The sequence below is a fragment of the Mauremys reevesii genome, linkage group 14, assembly GCF_016161935.1.
Source record: "Mauremys reevesii isolate NIE-2019 linkage group 14, ASM1616193v1, whole genome shotgun sequence".
Classification (NCBI taxonomy): Eukaryota; Metazoa; Chordata; order Testudines; family Geoemydidae; genus Mauremys; species Mauremys reevesii.
Genome location: NC_052636.1, coordinates 34,753,373 through 34,769,098, shown reverse-complemented (window position 1 = coordinate 34,769,098; position 15,726 = coordinate 34,753,373). Strand labels below are relative to the sequence as shown.

Sequence of the window (15,726 nt, the reverse complement as noted above, 5' to 3'; positions counted from 1 at the left end):
GTCTCAGACCTGCAGGGTTCAGAGGGAAAACAGACCCTGAGATCTCCCTGCAGAGGTGAGGAAACATTAAACCAACTCTGAGTGTGAAAGTGCCTGAAGGAAACATCTGGGATGCCCTACCAAGCTCTTGAGAGGTGTCTCAGTTCATTATTGTTGCCAGCAGGGGTCATATCCTCAGGGTAACTATAGCTCATGGCTTCCCGTAGATTCTAGCAGACACCAGGCAGTAGCTTCCTCCCTTCCCCCTGAGAATTTGGATGGGATTTGAAAGCCAAATTGATCCCCTCCTCTCTCCTGTTTTGGGGAAGAGTACGGGGGAGTTCAGTTTGTGATTTTTATTTGACCTCCTCCAGCACTTAGTTTGTTTTGGCTTTTCACTTTTCATCCCTGTTTGATGTTTCTGTCTTTTTCACAGCAGGTGATGCAATGGCATGTGAGAAAGAGGAGCAGAATTCTCAGCAGAAAAATGTTCAGCAAGTGGATAAACACAGAGCATTATTGCAAAGATCAAAAAGCCATGTGTCCAGGAGTCATGAGGAGGAAAAATCCTGTGAGATTCAGCACAGACCAGAGAGAGAACAAGGAAACCAGCCAGGGGTGAAAATGGGTAAACGTATTTCCTCTCAGGGAACTCAGAAGGACCTCAAGGAAACCACAACAAAGCAGGAAATCATCATTGGAAAGAGAAAAAATACATGCACAGTGTGTGGAAAAAACTTACGTGACTACTCAGCCCTTCTTAATCATCAGAGAATCCACTCAGGCGACTGGCCCCATGAATGCTGTGAGTGTGGGAAAACCTTCACTCAAATATCAACCCTTTCTGTTCATCAGAGAATCCACACAGGGGACAGGCCCTATGAATGCTGTGAGTGTGGGAAAAGCTTCAATCAGAGCTCACAGCTTATCAAACATAGGAAAATCCACATGGGTGAGAAACCTTATGGATGCTCTAAGTGTGGGAAATGTTTCTTTAATCGTTCAGGTCTCATCTTACATCAGAGAATCCACACAGGGGACAGGCCCTACAAATGCAGTGAGTGCGGGAAAACCTTCACTCAGATATCAACCCTTTCTGTTCATCAGAGAATCCACACAGGGGAGAGGCCCTACGAATGCAGTGAGTGTGGGAAAACCTTCACCAGCAGCTCAGACCTTTCTAAACATCAGAGAATTCACACAGGGAAGAGGCCCTATGAATGCCGTGAGTGTGGGAAAAGCTTCACTCAAAGATCAGACCTTTTTACCCATCAGAGAATCCACACGGGGGAGAGGCCCTACGAATGCCGTGAGTGTGGGTAAACTTCACTAGCAGCTCAGCCCTTTCTAAACATCAGAAAATCCACACGGGGGAAAGGCCCTATGAATGCTGTGAGTGTGGGAAAAGCTTCACTAGCAGCTCAGCTCTTTCTGTTCATCAGAGAATCCACACGGGGGAAAGGCCCTATGAATGCTGTGAGTGTGGGAAAAGCTTCAATCGCAGATCAGCCCTTTCTGTTCATCAGAGAATCCACACGGGGGAAAGGCCCTATGAATGCTGTGAGTGTGGGAAAAGCTTCAATCGCAGATCAGCCCTTTCTGTTCATCAGAGAATCCACACAGGGGAGAGGCCCTACGAATGCCGTGAGTGTGGGAAAAACTTCTCTTGGCACTCAGCCCATATTCGCCATCAGAGAATCTGCAATGGCAATGAACACCATAAAACCCTCTAGGGCTATCAATTTTTTGTCTTTAATACTTTTCCTGATTCCCACATAGTAACTTTTTAAATCTGTTTGAACTGTTTGCAGCACTGTTATCCCTCAGCTTGGCCAGATGAGTGGCCCATTTATGCCTTTTGTAGTTTGCCTTCTTTTGAGCTGGGCCCATTTGTCCTTTCTATCAACTCAATTATCCCACAAGTAACTGGAGTGTGCCCTTCCTATGAGGAACCAGGGAGCATCACATTTATACCATTGCTCCTATTGCAAAGTGATTGTTAGAGTCGTCAGTGATACAGATTGTATCCTTGCCAGTTGTTCTCACGTTGCTCTGGGTTGTGCTGAAGAGCAGTTACATTGGGAATTTTTCATGTTATAGTTAAATAAAGAGGAGCAGGGGAAAAAAGTGTCATTTCAGCCTCTGTGACACTGGAAGGAGATGGGGTGGTTCAGAGATTCCCTCCTTCCCATCACTCCAGAACTGTTACATTTTGGCTTCTCTGTGCAGAGTTTCTTTTCATCACATTCTATCCCTCCACTTCTCAAAATGTCATATGAGGAAGAGTTCTCAGCTGTCTGTGCTTGGCGATGATGCTTTGATTTCTTTCCTGCTATATCAGAGTTGCTATGACTGGAGATGAAAGTGTCAAAGACCTGGAAGGGGAATTTAAATGGATCCCAAACATAGTGTGATTATTTGGCATTTAAATTCCAGGTTTCATCTATTGGTAAAGCCACTTCTGGCAAGAGGACTATTTTGTCCCCCATTATGGGGATGCTGGGATACTTACAATTTTGTAAATAACATAACTGACTATTGAGAGAGTGCTGAGTGAAGCTGCTTTGAATGGATCAGAGGAGAATGTGATGGAGAATCTCTTGTCCTGATTCTAACTAATCAGATGTAACCTGCTCTGGAATTTCTCTTGATACTTTCATTGCCATGTATTCTGTCTCTCTGTGATGTGGGTTTCTCTCTTTCCTGAAGGCTGTTTGCTCACCCAATTGGATATTAGTTCAGTTCGATAGGACGTAGCTCAGATTTCTTGGAGAATTGAAGACAAATGACCGATTTCCTAAAATCCTCATTTGTCACTTCAGCTTTGCTTTTTCCCACCCTCCATGATGACAGTTCAAGTGCAGTTCTGTCAACAGTGGAGAACTCCAATTTACTGCACATGCTAACAAAGAAACAGTAGTGATTTAAAATCTCTATTCGGAAATGGTGAACAACAGCAGAACCCCAACTAACTGAAGGAAGTGCATATGATCACAGTGGAGTTCAATTATTTAAGTCAGTATTTTCTCAGATGATTTGGGGAGAGAATTCCACATTAAGTGATTTTTAACTTGGCAAAATGCCCATGTATTTGGTTCCCGAAGCATTTTTGTAACCCATGCCCCACAGAAGATCTTTCCTATTTGGAATGCTCCCCTTCATGATGCAGATGTTGAGGAAAGAGAAGTGGTATTTTTGTTCAATTTATCCTTAATAGATGCTCAAAATGTGTATAAAATGAAATCAATGTTGGAAATCTAATAGCTGCAGAAAAATAGCTCTTTTTAAATAGAAATTCTAGCTCTGGTAACGAAGATTCTGATCCAGGCCTGTATCCAGTCCCTTGCCTGGACCCCTGTCACCAAATTAAAGAAAAGCTGGGCACGTTTCCGGAAGCCATTGCTTATGACACTGCTGAGATTTTGAGTGGTTTTGTAAAGGATTCTACTTCTGAGAAGTGTAAATTTACCCTAAAAAGGGCAAGGAAACAAAGGGCATCAGGAATGTATGTTTGTTCGGATGAGGCAAGAAAAGGGAGTAGCATTGTCCCCCTTGGGTAGCCCCTGTTCAATTCCAGGTCAGAAAGCAAAACTCTTCTGCAAGAATATCCAAAAAATATTGTGTTTCATTTCACTGCATAAGTACAGTTGTGTGGCAATTAAGTGATGACCCTAAAATTTCATAAAAGCAAAGAACGCTGAACAAAAAAGTGGGAAATACGGCTGTATCTGAGAAAATGGCTTGGAAAGAAGGAAGACAAAAATTGATCGGTCGAGAGAAAAGGCCCTGTTTCCCCCTAGTTTGGAACTTCTCTCACAACTACTGGAATAGAAAAGCTAAACAAATGGTGTCCTATTGTTGCAAAGGAGATTGAAGTGAGGCCATTTTCTCCAAGTAAAAGAAAATGGTCACGTCAGGAGTGGGATTTGAAACCACGTCTCTATACAGAAGCCAGAACACCCAAGAGAGAGGAAAAAAGAGTCTTAAAACTGGCACTTTGGACCAGTCCACAATCCTAACGCTACAAAGAATGTGACTTATCAACCCTAGTTTTCATTAATATTTGATGACACTCTTTAGGGAGGCCAAGATGGCACATCTCTTTCAACTCCTAGAGACCTTCTCCAGCACAGCTGATTTTTAGGCACACTCACCCGGACCTAAAGTTACACGTTTCCTGGAGTTCCATGAGTTCTGCGGTGTTGGAATCTCCCTGCTCACGTTTTAAGCGAACAAAAGATGGGTGCTGGCATTCTGAGACCCTCAAAATCCTGCCCTGGGGGCCAGACAGTTAAGCAACCAGCATCCACAACCTCTACCATGATAGCATCCCGTCTGGCAACAACTCACTTATCAATAGCTGGGGTCTGAAATCCTCATTTCTTTGTTCTATCACTGTAGTCTCCACTTTCCTATTGCTTGTCTGTATAATCTGTCTGGTTCTGTGATTGTTTCTGTCTGCTGGATAATTAATTTGTTGGGTGTAAAGCAATTAAGGTAGTGGGTATAACTGGTTAGATAATCATGTTACAATATGTTAGGATTGGTAAGTTACATTTCAGTAAAATGATTGGTTAAGGTATAGCTAAGCAGAACTCCAATTTTACTATATAGTCTGCAGGTTCAGGTACTGACAACAGTGGCTGCCTTTTAGCCAGAGCTTTTAATCAGGGCAATACATTGATCCTGTAAAATCATTTCCCAGCCGTAGTCCATCACCCACATTCCTTAGGGCATTGGGCCACCATGTGGACGTTTCATTTCCCTCCTCAATTTCACACAGAGACACAATTTCCTTTGCACTGATCCATGAACAGCAAAACCTCCTTGTGTCTCTTGTCTGAGCCAGCGCATTCGATTCCATTGACACCTTCTCTCCTGCAATGGCAATGGTCATGCAGACGGGACGAGGCCACCTTCACCTCTGACAGTGAGATATTGGATCAGCTCTTTCTTTATGCTGCTGTTGTTAGTCCATGAAACATCAGGGATGGATGCAAGGCTGAGTTCATGCACCAACCCCCTGAAACATTTCAGCGCCCAGAGAAATCCTGACTCGGCTATTGGCATGATCTGGTGGAGATTTGAATAGAACTGGACGGTCTGAATTGTCAGTGTGGGGAATGAACAACAATCTATAGCAATGTCGTTAACCACAAACACACTCTAATCATGCTCCAGCCGGAAGGGAAATGGGCAGGAACTCTTGCTAAAAGGCAGCCACTGTTGTTAGTACCTGAACCTGTGTAGGGACACCCGAGTGGGTATCGAGTCCATTGCCTTAACCAGGGTAGTCGATTATTTTATCAAGATTCAAATTTATTGGTCAAGGTATAATCAATGTATAGACGCCAGAAAATAATACACTGATGCTAATGAGAAGAATATAGAAATATTTTGCAGTCACTATGGGCATAACTATGATTGTTTTGTGTTTCACTCTTTATATATGGCACCACCTTCCTTCCCTTTAGACTTCTAGTTTACCAAGGGTAAAACTAAACAACTCTTCAGATACCAGGGATTTGATGTAGCAGCTTAATCCTCCGGCTCTGCCGGGATAAGTAACATTTCAGGCTGTCACTGAACTGAAGGAGGGAGATCCTTTTTTGACCGGTTACGCCTCCTCTTAAAGGTGTTTATCTGGCAGCCTTGGTTCCCAGGTCTCTCCTGAGGGAAGAAAGTTTCTGTGCAAAATACCAAACCTTTTAACAGAGCGGAGGGAAAGGGAACGCCACATGATTCTTTATGTGGGATGACTCTGAACACTGACTGATCTGCACTCTCTGTGTTTGAAGAGATGTTGAGTTTTGCACTTGGGAACCTATAAGGCTGAAGCAATGTTATGGATAGTGACACTGCGACTGAAGGGTTATTTAAGGTTGTAAAAATTGTTAAAAACACTGAGCTTAAACGTGAACTGCCTGTTATTAAAGGCTGGTTTCCCACGTCGGTTCCATAAGCTCTGCCAGAAATGCCCTGGGTCTCTCCTGCCTCGGTGGGAACTCGAGGGAATCGTCCCCTGCTGCCCTTGGCTCCAGGCTGATTTTTCTGGGGAGGGGGCATGGAATTGATTTGTTTGCTGTTGAGAAGGGAGCCAGGCCAGTTCTCAGGGAATGAGAACTCCCAGCATCTGCCCAGCCCAGCCCAGGCTGCTGCCCTGTCCCAGCCTCTGTTCCCCTGGGGGCCCTGCGTGTTTGACTCTAGAGCAGGCCGGGAGCAGCAGCTGAGGCAGAGGACACCTGGGCTGGGCAGATAGGAGGGAGTTTAGCAAGTGGAAATGGTAAAACTGCAGTGAAGTATTACCTTGGACTCGACGACATTTCTCCATTGGTTTGTCTGCTCTGGGCGGGACAATGACATGTCCTGCTGCATCTGGTCATTTCAAAGGGGGTTTAGGATTTTCATTCTCAGACACGGTGCACAAAGCAGGACTCAACCCAGGGTGCAAACGAAATGAGCCACTCACAGGTTCTGGCAGCCACAATGAGCCTTTGGTGTGAGAGCTCAGACCTGCCCCTGTCCCACAGGGAGTGGGGGTGCCTACAAGGGGCTTGGACCACTGATCTATCAGTGCCTAACTCCCAAACTTTCAGTAACTCTATCATCAGTGCCCGTAAGTGTAACTTAAACCATGAGAAAACCACACTAGGCTAGACCAAAGGCCCATCTAGCTCTGAATCTTGTCCTCTGACAGTAGCCACAGCAGGTGCCCCAAAACCACCTGTGGGAGTTGAACCCAGGATCACCTGTTTACAAGGCAGGTGCTTTAGCCGGCTAAGCCATGGTGCCTGCCTGGGTGTAAGACATAGTGTCTGCCCACACCTGACTCGCTGCCATCTCCACCAGGACCTGACAAGCTTTCCTTGTGTTTGATTCTGCAAAGCAGAGGAGCAGGTGACGCTTTCCTTGCAAGCTGTGTGTGTGAGTGAATCTTTGGCCAGGTCTGCACTACAAAGTTGTTTCAGCAGAAATATATTGCTCAGGTGTGTGAAGAACACACAACGCTCCCTTGGTCGGCAGCTTGGTGTGGCTGGTGTACACACTGCAATGCCATGTCTGGCGACAAAACTGCCCTGTTTTGGTGACAAAATAAACCACTTCGATGAGAGGCCTAGAGCTTTCTGCAGCAAACTTACTGTGACAGAGTGCCAGTGTAAATGCTGCTGGTCATTAAATCACCATAACTGGCCTCCGCCAGTATCCCACAATGCCTGCCGTGGAACTCACCTGCCCTGCATTCCTGCTACAGAGGCTGGGCCCTCCTTCCTAGCTCCAGGAATTTCTGGCAGCTGAGCCTGCTGCTCTGCTCCGGCAGCCAGGAGCAAATCACTGCCGCAATGCTGCTCTCCGCACTGCAAACACAGAGCAGGGGCGGAACTTCCATACATGGGGTGCTACTGCATCCGAACTGTGACACCCCATGACACCCCTTCCTCGAGGAGGCTCTTACGTTCTAAACAGGGACGGCTGTTTTCAGTAAAATCACTAAAAGAGAAGGAGAAAACTCGAAAGAGGTTCCTCCTGGTGCTCACGTCCGTGAACTCGAATACTCTCTCAGTCCTCAAAGAGAGACCTGGAGAAGGAGACTTGCTGCAGCAAAGCCACAGGGGTCTCTGAGGTCTCCCTGGTCCCTCACCCCTGTTCTGCCTGGCTGATGTCAGCATCTCTCTGTGAGGTCACCACCTCCCACCACCTTGGACCAATAGGCTGAGGTCCTGCAAAAGGCCTTGTGATGTCACTGCCGCACCCTGCCCTTGCTGTGCCAATGTCCTGCCCCCTGGCCAGGCACTTGCAGGTTTCAACTAGTCCCTGTGGATCACCCCACTCAAGGAGCGTTCGTTCTAGGCAGCAAGCCGACTAGACAGGGAAACATCAGACGCTGCTCCCAATGCTACACTCAGTTTTTCAGAAATGAGTCGACTTTATGGCCAGAAGAGACCATTAGAGCATCTAATCTGACCCCCTGCATATCACAGGCCTCCTGTAGGACACAAGAGCTACTTTGGGGCAAACACATTCCAGAAAGGCATCTAATCTTCATTAAATGACATCAGGAGATGGAGAATCCACCACTTTCCTTGGTAGCTTGTTCTGTGGTGAATCATCCTCGCTGTTGAATATTTGTGCCTTAGTTGCACATGAATTTGTCTCTTTTCACCTTCCAGCCATTGATCTTGTTATGCCTTTCTCTGCTAGATTCAAGAGCCCTTTAATACCCAGTATTTTCTCTCCAATATGGCACTTCAAACTAAGTCACCAATCATCTTTTGATAAGCTAAACAGGTTGAGCTCTTTCAGTAACTCACTAGAAGGGATTTTTCTGCAGCCCTCAGAACATTTGGTGGCTCTTTGCTGCCCCCGCTCCAATTTCACAACATCTTTTTCAAACGAGGACACCAAAACTGGAGGCAGTATTCCAGTATCAGTCTCACTGATGCCGTGTCACCTCCTGTGACGTTATTGACATAATCTGTAACTGTATAGATCACTGTTGCGACCACTGTTCTATATTTGCAGCCAATATTGTAGAAAGGTGTCGTGCAAGGGGTCTATGAAGAGGTTCTGATTGGCTGATTATAAGGATGCTATCTCTAGATGTCTATCATTTTTGTAGTTCACGTTATGAATACTGGCTCTATGCTGCCTGTATTTCAATCTTGTGCTCTGCTTCCGGGGAACACCCCAGACAAGCTGGTGTCAGTTCTGCATAGCCTGCTTGATGGCCCATTAAGGACCATCAGCTCTACAATCGCCCCACTGAGAGAAGGCAGATACGCCTTGTGACTCAGCAAGGTCTGCAGGGACCTGCCTATGGAGAGAACTCTAAGGTTTTTCTGTGCCACGTGCTGGATAGAGTGTCTTTGGGACAAAGAAAGCAAAGACCACATGGCAAGAGACTATAAAAGGCTAATGCCTCGTCTCCATCTTGTCTTCAATCCTGCTTCTTATCTCTGGAGGGACTTTGCTACAAACTGAAGCTCTGTACAAAGGACTGAATGACCCTTCCCAGCTTTGAATAGACTCCAGAGACTTGATTTGAACCTGCAGTTTATTCCATCACTGTTACAAGCCTGAACCAAGAACTTTGCCATTACTGTATGTGAAGGGTTCAAATCCATGTGCATTTTATATAACAACCTGGTCTATGGATTGTGCCAGTTCTTTTCCAGACCCAAAGTCCAGAGTATGGTCAAGGGACCAGAGGCCTAGCAAATAGTGACCAGCTAAGAGAAAGCTGGGGTAAACAGAAAGCCTTGCTTGCTAAGATAGGCCTGGTCAGCAAAGTGCCAGGTGTTGGAGCTAAGAACTAAATGATTGTGTCTTATTCAGAGTTGCAGACTGAACAAAGAATCCCTATTCCTATTGTGTTTGTTTCTTCTCTAGGGAGACCTTCTTCCCACAGATCCAACCTTGAGTTTATGAAAAGTTGGCACGTCAGTATAAGATATGGCATCCTTCCACCTCCCTTCCCAGGGACCAATGCCTGCCTTAAGACACAGAAAACAATCTTTATTGCCACATACTTCACTCTTTCTTTTCTGTAACCCCTAGGAATGTACCTGTTGGACAATCAAAGGAGTTGCTCCATTCCTATGGATCCCAAATCAGAATTCAACCTATATATTTTATACTACTAACATTTTATCAAAGTATTAATGAAATGTTAACTTGCTAACTTGAGACCATGGGTGGAGACATTATGTAACCTGTTAACCATTGGCTACTGTGCTATCTTGTCTTGCTGCAAAACGTGTCCCAGGGTTTGGAACTGCTCACGCCAGTCACTTTCCCACCCATGGAAAATCTATATATTCTATTGTAATTAATTAATTAACAGTGTCTCTGAGCCTAATAAGCCCACTCCGCCAGCACTGTGTGTAATAAACTCCTATTCTTGACCTCTACACGGTGTAGACTTGTGTCTCTTCACAGCCACCTGCTGAAGAAAGAGGAGATTCAGCATCCAGCTTGACTGAATGTGTCTCCTCTCCCACAGCTTGGTGATCTTTTGAGGAAATGGAGAAGACTGCCTTTGCCTAGCTGTACATCGCTTGCAAAAAGAAACAGGTCTTTGGTGACAAGTGTTGAAAGGAGCCATTAGACAAATGTGAGACAGGAAAATGTCCCCAATTGAACTGGCATCCATGGATGCTGGAAGCCACAACACAGAGCGCTAAACACTATATGAGAACGGGTGGTGTCAGAAGAGTCTCTACCAAGCCTTTCCCACCAGCAGGGGCCTCTCTGTGCACAGAACTCCTGGTAGCGTGATGGCTGCAGGCAGTGGAGAACTCATTTTGGCATCTCTTTGTTGGTGAACATCTGCAGTGGCTGTTTAAAGGTCTCTGGATAGTGATCTTTGGGAAGAGCTGGCTGAAGTGTCTTCCTTGTAACCAGGAGATCCTGGCTTGCCTGCCAGTTCTTCCTTGCAAGTCTTGAGGGAAATGGGGAATGTCTGTAGTTTGGAATTTGCAGGTGTTGTCCTGGACCATCAAATGGAACAGTGGCAAATACTTTCTCAGGCAGGCACCATGGTTTAGCTGGCTTAAAGCACCTGTCTAGTAAACAGGAGATCCTGGGTTCAACTCCCAGTGGTGCCTTGTTCTATGGCTTTCATCTCCTCTGCTCACATTTTCCTGTGTCTTTCCGGGAAACAGAAGAGGCCTCCTTGGTATCCAAGTAATTGCTTGCTAAGGAAAAGGCTTCTTTGGAGAGAAGCATTGGAAAGAATCAAATCACAAGCCTGGAGTTGATGTAAAGGCTGCTGTGACTGGCATTAGCATGGTGGTTGCTTCAACTGCAATTGCTGCAACACGAGAGCCTGCACCACACGTCCTTGTGGATTCGCCAGGGATGTCTGCACACAGATGTCATGTCATCTTCCTTTGATTGTCACTGATGAAAAATGGAGCCACTGGGAGAAAAGTTCCAGAGACACCTGCCAGGTAAAGTGGAGGTTAGAGATGCAGCACCCAGTGGTGCCTTGCCAAATGTGCCCACTCCTCCTACCTTTGGTCAATCTTTTGAGGAAACAGAGAGACTTCCTCTGCCTGCAATGCAAATGCTTCCAAAAGAAACCGGTCGTTTTTTCTGACAAGTGTTGGAAGGAGGCACCTAAGAAACGTGGAGACAAGGAAAAGGTCACTGTAACTCAACTTGCATCCATGGCTCTTGAGGCCACAACGCAGAGCACTAAGCACTGTACAACCACAGCTGGGGACAGAAGGGTCTTTTCCACAGGCATTTTCCACTTGCAGGGTCCTCTGTGCAGAATTCCTGATAGTTTGATGTCTGCAGGCCTTGGAGATCACTATTTTGCCATCTCTCACTGTTCCAGTGAACATCTGCTGTGGTTATTTGAAAGTCTGTGATGGGATCTATGGGATGCAACCTGAACAGTGGGATTCTGGAGCCCTGTGTCCCACAGGGGGATAGAAGAGCCTGTTAGTCTAGCACGTCCCAACTGAACTACTCAGCAGCTGCTCGGTTTCTTTGGCCTCCTGCTTTTCTGTCTGGGATGTTGTTGTCAGCTGTGGCACAGAAAAAGGACGTCATTGCGAGCGACCCATGAAGACAAGATTCACTTTTGCCTTCCTTGCTCGGCTTTACTTGCTTCCCGCCCTATTCTGCCTTAGTTCCTGGTTTCCTGAAGGCGACGGGGGCCAGCAGTACCAGGAGGAAGTTGGGCAGCTAGACCCTGGTGGCAAAGTCCTGCCGCCTACTTGCCACCCCACTCTCTTCTCCCAGCGTCACATATTGGCCACCAGGGGACTTGGGGCCCAGCAGCGCAACGGAAGGCAGTGGACAGAGCCACCCTCGCCTTGAAGTCTCGCCTCATTAAACCACATCTTCAGTCGCTGATGGCCAATGAGAGACCGACATCAGCTTGGTTATTTTAGCACTTGATCGTCACGATTGGCCAATCTTGATCTCTTAAGCGCTGCACTTCAGTTCATGGGGAAAGGCGTAGCAGATAGCTTAACCTTTCAACTAAAGGCCTGGGGTTAACATCCCAACGCTGTCCTCCAACTGTCACACACTATTTAACACCGCCCACCCTGTACGCTGGGTGAGTGCTCCATTGCTAGATGTTAGCAATATTTCAGTTACGTCAAAATTAAAAAGTTTCTATATGCTTAAAGAAAATTATACATTGAGTTTTATTTGCTTATATATGGCATGAATAAATACAGGTTTACAGAACCCAGCCTGCAAATTTATCATCTTATATGACAGAGAAAAATCATGCATCGAAATTAAAGGCTGCTCAAATCATGAGCTGAGCTACAAATGCAATGAAAAATAAGATATTCAAAATTTTAACATATGGGGAGGGGGGGCAATTGGAAGACACACAGGTCTTGCCTGGGAGAGGCACTCTTGGTCTAGGGAGGGGCCCTGCATCCAGGAGGAGCAGGAGTTAGTCTCACACGCCTATTTCAGGCTGTAATTTCCAGGGCGCCTGCTCTGGGGAGGGATCATGTAGCTCCAGACTCAGGCTGGAACAGGCCCCTGATTGAGGTGGTGGCTGCAGGGTTTGCAGCGCCTGATGGCACTACAGACAATGTGTCTCTCCCAAAGCCTCAGATCTGCGTCCCCAGGAAGGCTCCTGGCGCTGCCTCACCTCTCACAGTCCTACAGCAAAGGAGCAGCAGCAAAGGGTCAGGATGAGCCATAGGGCACTAGGTGGGTGGCCCGAGGCTTCCAGGAGCCCAGAGTGTTTGCCTGTCTGGGCATTTTGGCTGAGACCCCAGGGACAGGCCTCATTGTGAGGCAGGAACTTGGCATCTTATGAAAGGGAGCATAAGGACATAAGGATCTATTTGAACAGCCAGACTGGGTCCATCTAGCCCAGTATCCTGTCTTCTCCAGCGTACAAAGCCAGGAATTTTGCCCCAGAGGGAATGAATAGAACAGGGAATCAGCTCAGAGTGATCCATCCCCTGTCGCCTATTCCCAGCTCCTGGCAAAATAGAGACTAGGGACACCATCCCCTGCCCATCCTGGCTCAGAGCATGTCCTCCATGAATCGGGACGAGTTAGCTCTTTTGAACCCTGGCCCAGTATAGTCTTGGCCTTCTACAACCTCCCCTCTGGCAAGGGAGTTCTCAGGTTGACTGGAAGTCGTTGTGTGAAAAATACTTCCTTGTGTTTGTTTTAAACGGCTGCTCTATTCATTTCATTTGAAAGTGACCTAGTTCTTGTGTTATGAGAAGGAATAAGTAACACTCTTATTTACTTTCCCACACCAGTCATGATTTATAGACCTCTAGCATATTTCCTTAGTCATCTTTTTCTCCAAGCTGGAAAGTCCCAGCTCTTATTATTCTCTCTCATATGGCAGAAACTCCATTACCTGTTTCTGAACCTTTTTCCAATCTCAATACATTTTTTTAAGATGGAGCACCATATCTGCATGCAGTATTCAAGATATGGGCGTACTCATGGATTTATACAAGTAGGCAATAAGATTTTCTCTCTCTTATTCTCTATCCCTTTCTTAATTATTCCCAACATTCTGTTCGCTTTTTGCCTGCACACTGGAGCACACGGGAGTGGATGTTTGCAGAGAACTATCCACAGTGACCAAGATCTCTCACTTGAGTTGGAACAGCTATTGGCCTTACCATCCCACTGCGATTTAAGTATGCATGGAGTTGGGATTATGTTTCACAATGGCCATCACTTTGCATTGACTGGGCATTGAATTTCATCTGCCATTCCTTTGTTGCCCTTTCACCCAGTTTTCCCAGGAAATCTCTTTTTAAGCTCCTCCCAGTCTGCTTTGGACTTAAATCTATCCTCTCCGTAGTTTTGGATCATCCGCCATATTTTGTCACCTACGCTGTTCAGCAGATCGTTTATGAAGATGTTGATTTCAGTCCCAGTACAGGCACCACTATAGGCTACCTGAGCTTCTGCATCCTGAAAACTGTCCATTTATTTCCTACCCTTTGTTTCCTGGCTTTTAACCAGTTATTGATCCACATTAGGACCTTCCGAGGAATGAACGTAAGCTGGCACATGTTCCGGTGTTTATGAGGTCCTGGCAAGAGGCCGGGGTTACGCCAGCTGTGCCAGCCTGGCCCGGGCTTCCACCCAGGCTGGTGATTTCAGCGCCCAGGGCTCCCTGCAGCCTCCCAAAGCCTTCTCGGCGGAGCCTCCGGGGAGCAAATCACTGCCCCTGGAACGCTGCTCTCTCCCCACGCGGCGCTACGAACACAGAGCAGGGGCGCGGAGCTTCACAGGTGGGGTCCAGCCATTGTCTGAACTGTGGCACTCTAATGAAAACCCTTCCTCAAGGACCCACACTCACACCGCCTTCCCGGGAGGCCAAGCACTCCCACAGAATGCCTCCCCGCTCCCAAGACTCCCTTCCTCCTACTGATCATTTATCCCTGGAACAGTGCCAGTTAAGCAGTGGTGGGCCATGGCTCTCAATCCCTTATGTTCCAGCACTCACTCGACACAGAGAGCAAGTGCAGCAGGTGTGGTGTGGCGTGTGGACAGAGGCGCAAATAGTTTGTTTTCAGTGAGGGAAGCGGGGGCTGATGTTGGGGCTGCCCTCCCTGCCTCAGGCCTGGCTGCTTGCAGCAGCTGGAAGCCTGAACATAGAGACAGTGCTGACACACTCCCCTCTCTCACACACACACAGTCTCAGCCCCTGCCACCACACACTGCAGTTGAAAAGTGTTGGTAATCTAGTAAGATGCTCACTAGTGGGATATGAAACCTGCATCATGTGAGGTGCTGTACTGGCTCATGAGGCTTGGAAACCCTTCCAAAACACCCTGCAGCTGACACAGTTACCCAGCCAGTGTACTGCTCTCTGTGGCCATCCAAGATTCTAGTGTGATGTGCTCTGGTGACACAAGGGGCATAGTGTGACCATGCAGCAGCGTTTAATTAAAACACTTAAAGCCAAATTACCCAATAGTGTATTATTAGCTTGGAGAGAGAGACAAGACCCAGCCTTGAAACTAAAGAACCACAACTTTCTCCGTAGTTGGCAGGATTCAAACCCTCCAAGCAGGGAGCATCTCTTAATGATTTAGCTCACGCCCAATCCACTCAGCCACAACTACTTGGTTGAGATGGGTCTTCACTGTAACTCTAGTTCTGTTTCACCGAGTGATCAATTCCAGTTGTTTCCCAGACCAGCTTCCACAACACACAACACTGCTGTGCTGGCTGTAAGTGTGTCCAGGGCTGAACTGCAAGCAGTTCCTGTGCTCACATTTCTGGCTGGAGCATGATTAGAGTGTGTTTGTGGTCAGCGACGTTGCTGCAGATTATTACTGCTCTGCTCACTGATTCAGCTTGAGGCAAAACACTTTCTGCACTACAATCCTAGCACATTGCAGGTATTGCAGCATTCTAGGGGTTGTATTCTTTCCTCACCCTGAGTACAAAACCTTCCAGATTTTTATTCCATCCTTGATGTTTCATGAATAACAACAGACTTCACTCATAAAGAGGTGGACAGGGCGGGTCTCAGGAGGGCAGAGAGATGGGGCCATGGCTAGGCGGGTCTCAGGGGAGGAGGTAGAGAGGTGGGGCGGTGGGCAGGGTGGGTCACAGGGGAGGCAGACAGGTGGGGGCGGTGGGCAGGGCGGGTCTCAGGGGTGGGGGCAGAGGTGGGGCAGTGCAGGCCTTGGGTAGTGGAGAGTGCACATGAGGCCTTCAGGGAGGAGAGGAGCGAGCGGAAGGTGGTGGACCAGCAGGCCTCAGCCACAGTTGAAG

The 15,726-nt window shown here is 47.1% G+C and overlaps 1 non-coding gene and 1 pseudogene across 1 annotated transcript; both read left to right on the top strand.

Annotated features, from left to right (window-relative positions):
• The first annotated feature begins 741 nt into the window (after window positions 1-741).
• The window catches only part of LOC120381725, a 114,253-nt pseudogene continuing 99,268 nt past the window's right edge, over window positions 742-15,726 (top strand).
• TRNAT-AGU lies at window positions 10,509-10,583 on the top strand. The gene has a single exon. It is a non-coding gene; the product is annotated as a tRNA-Thr (tRNA).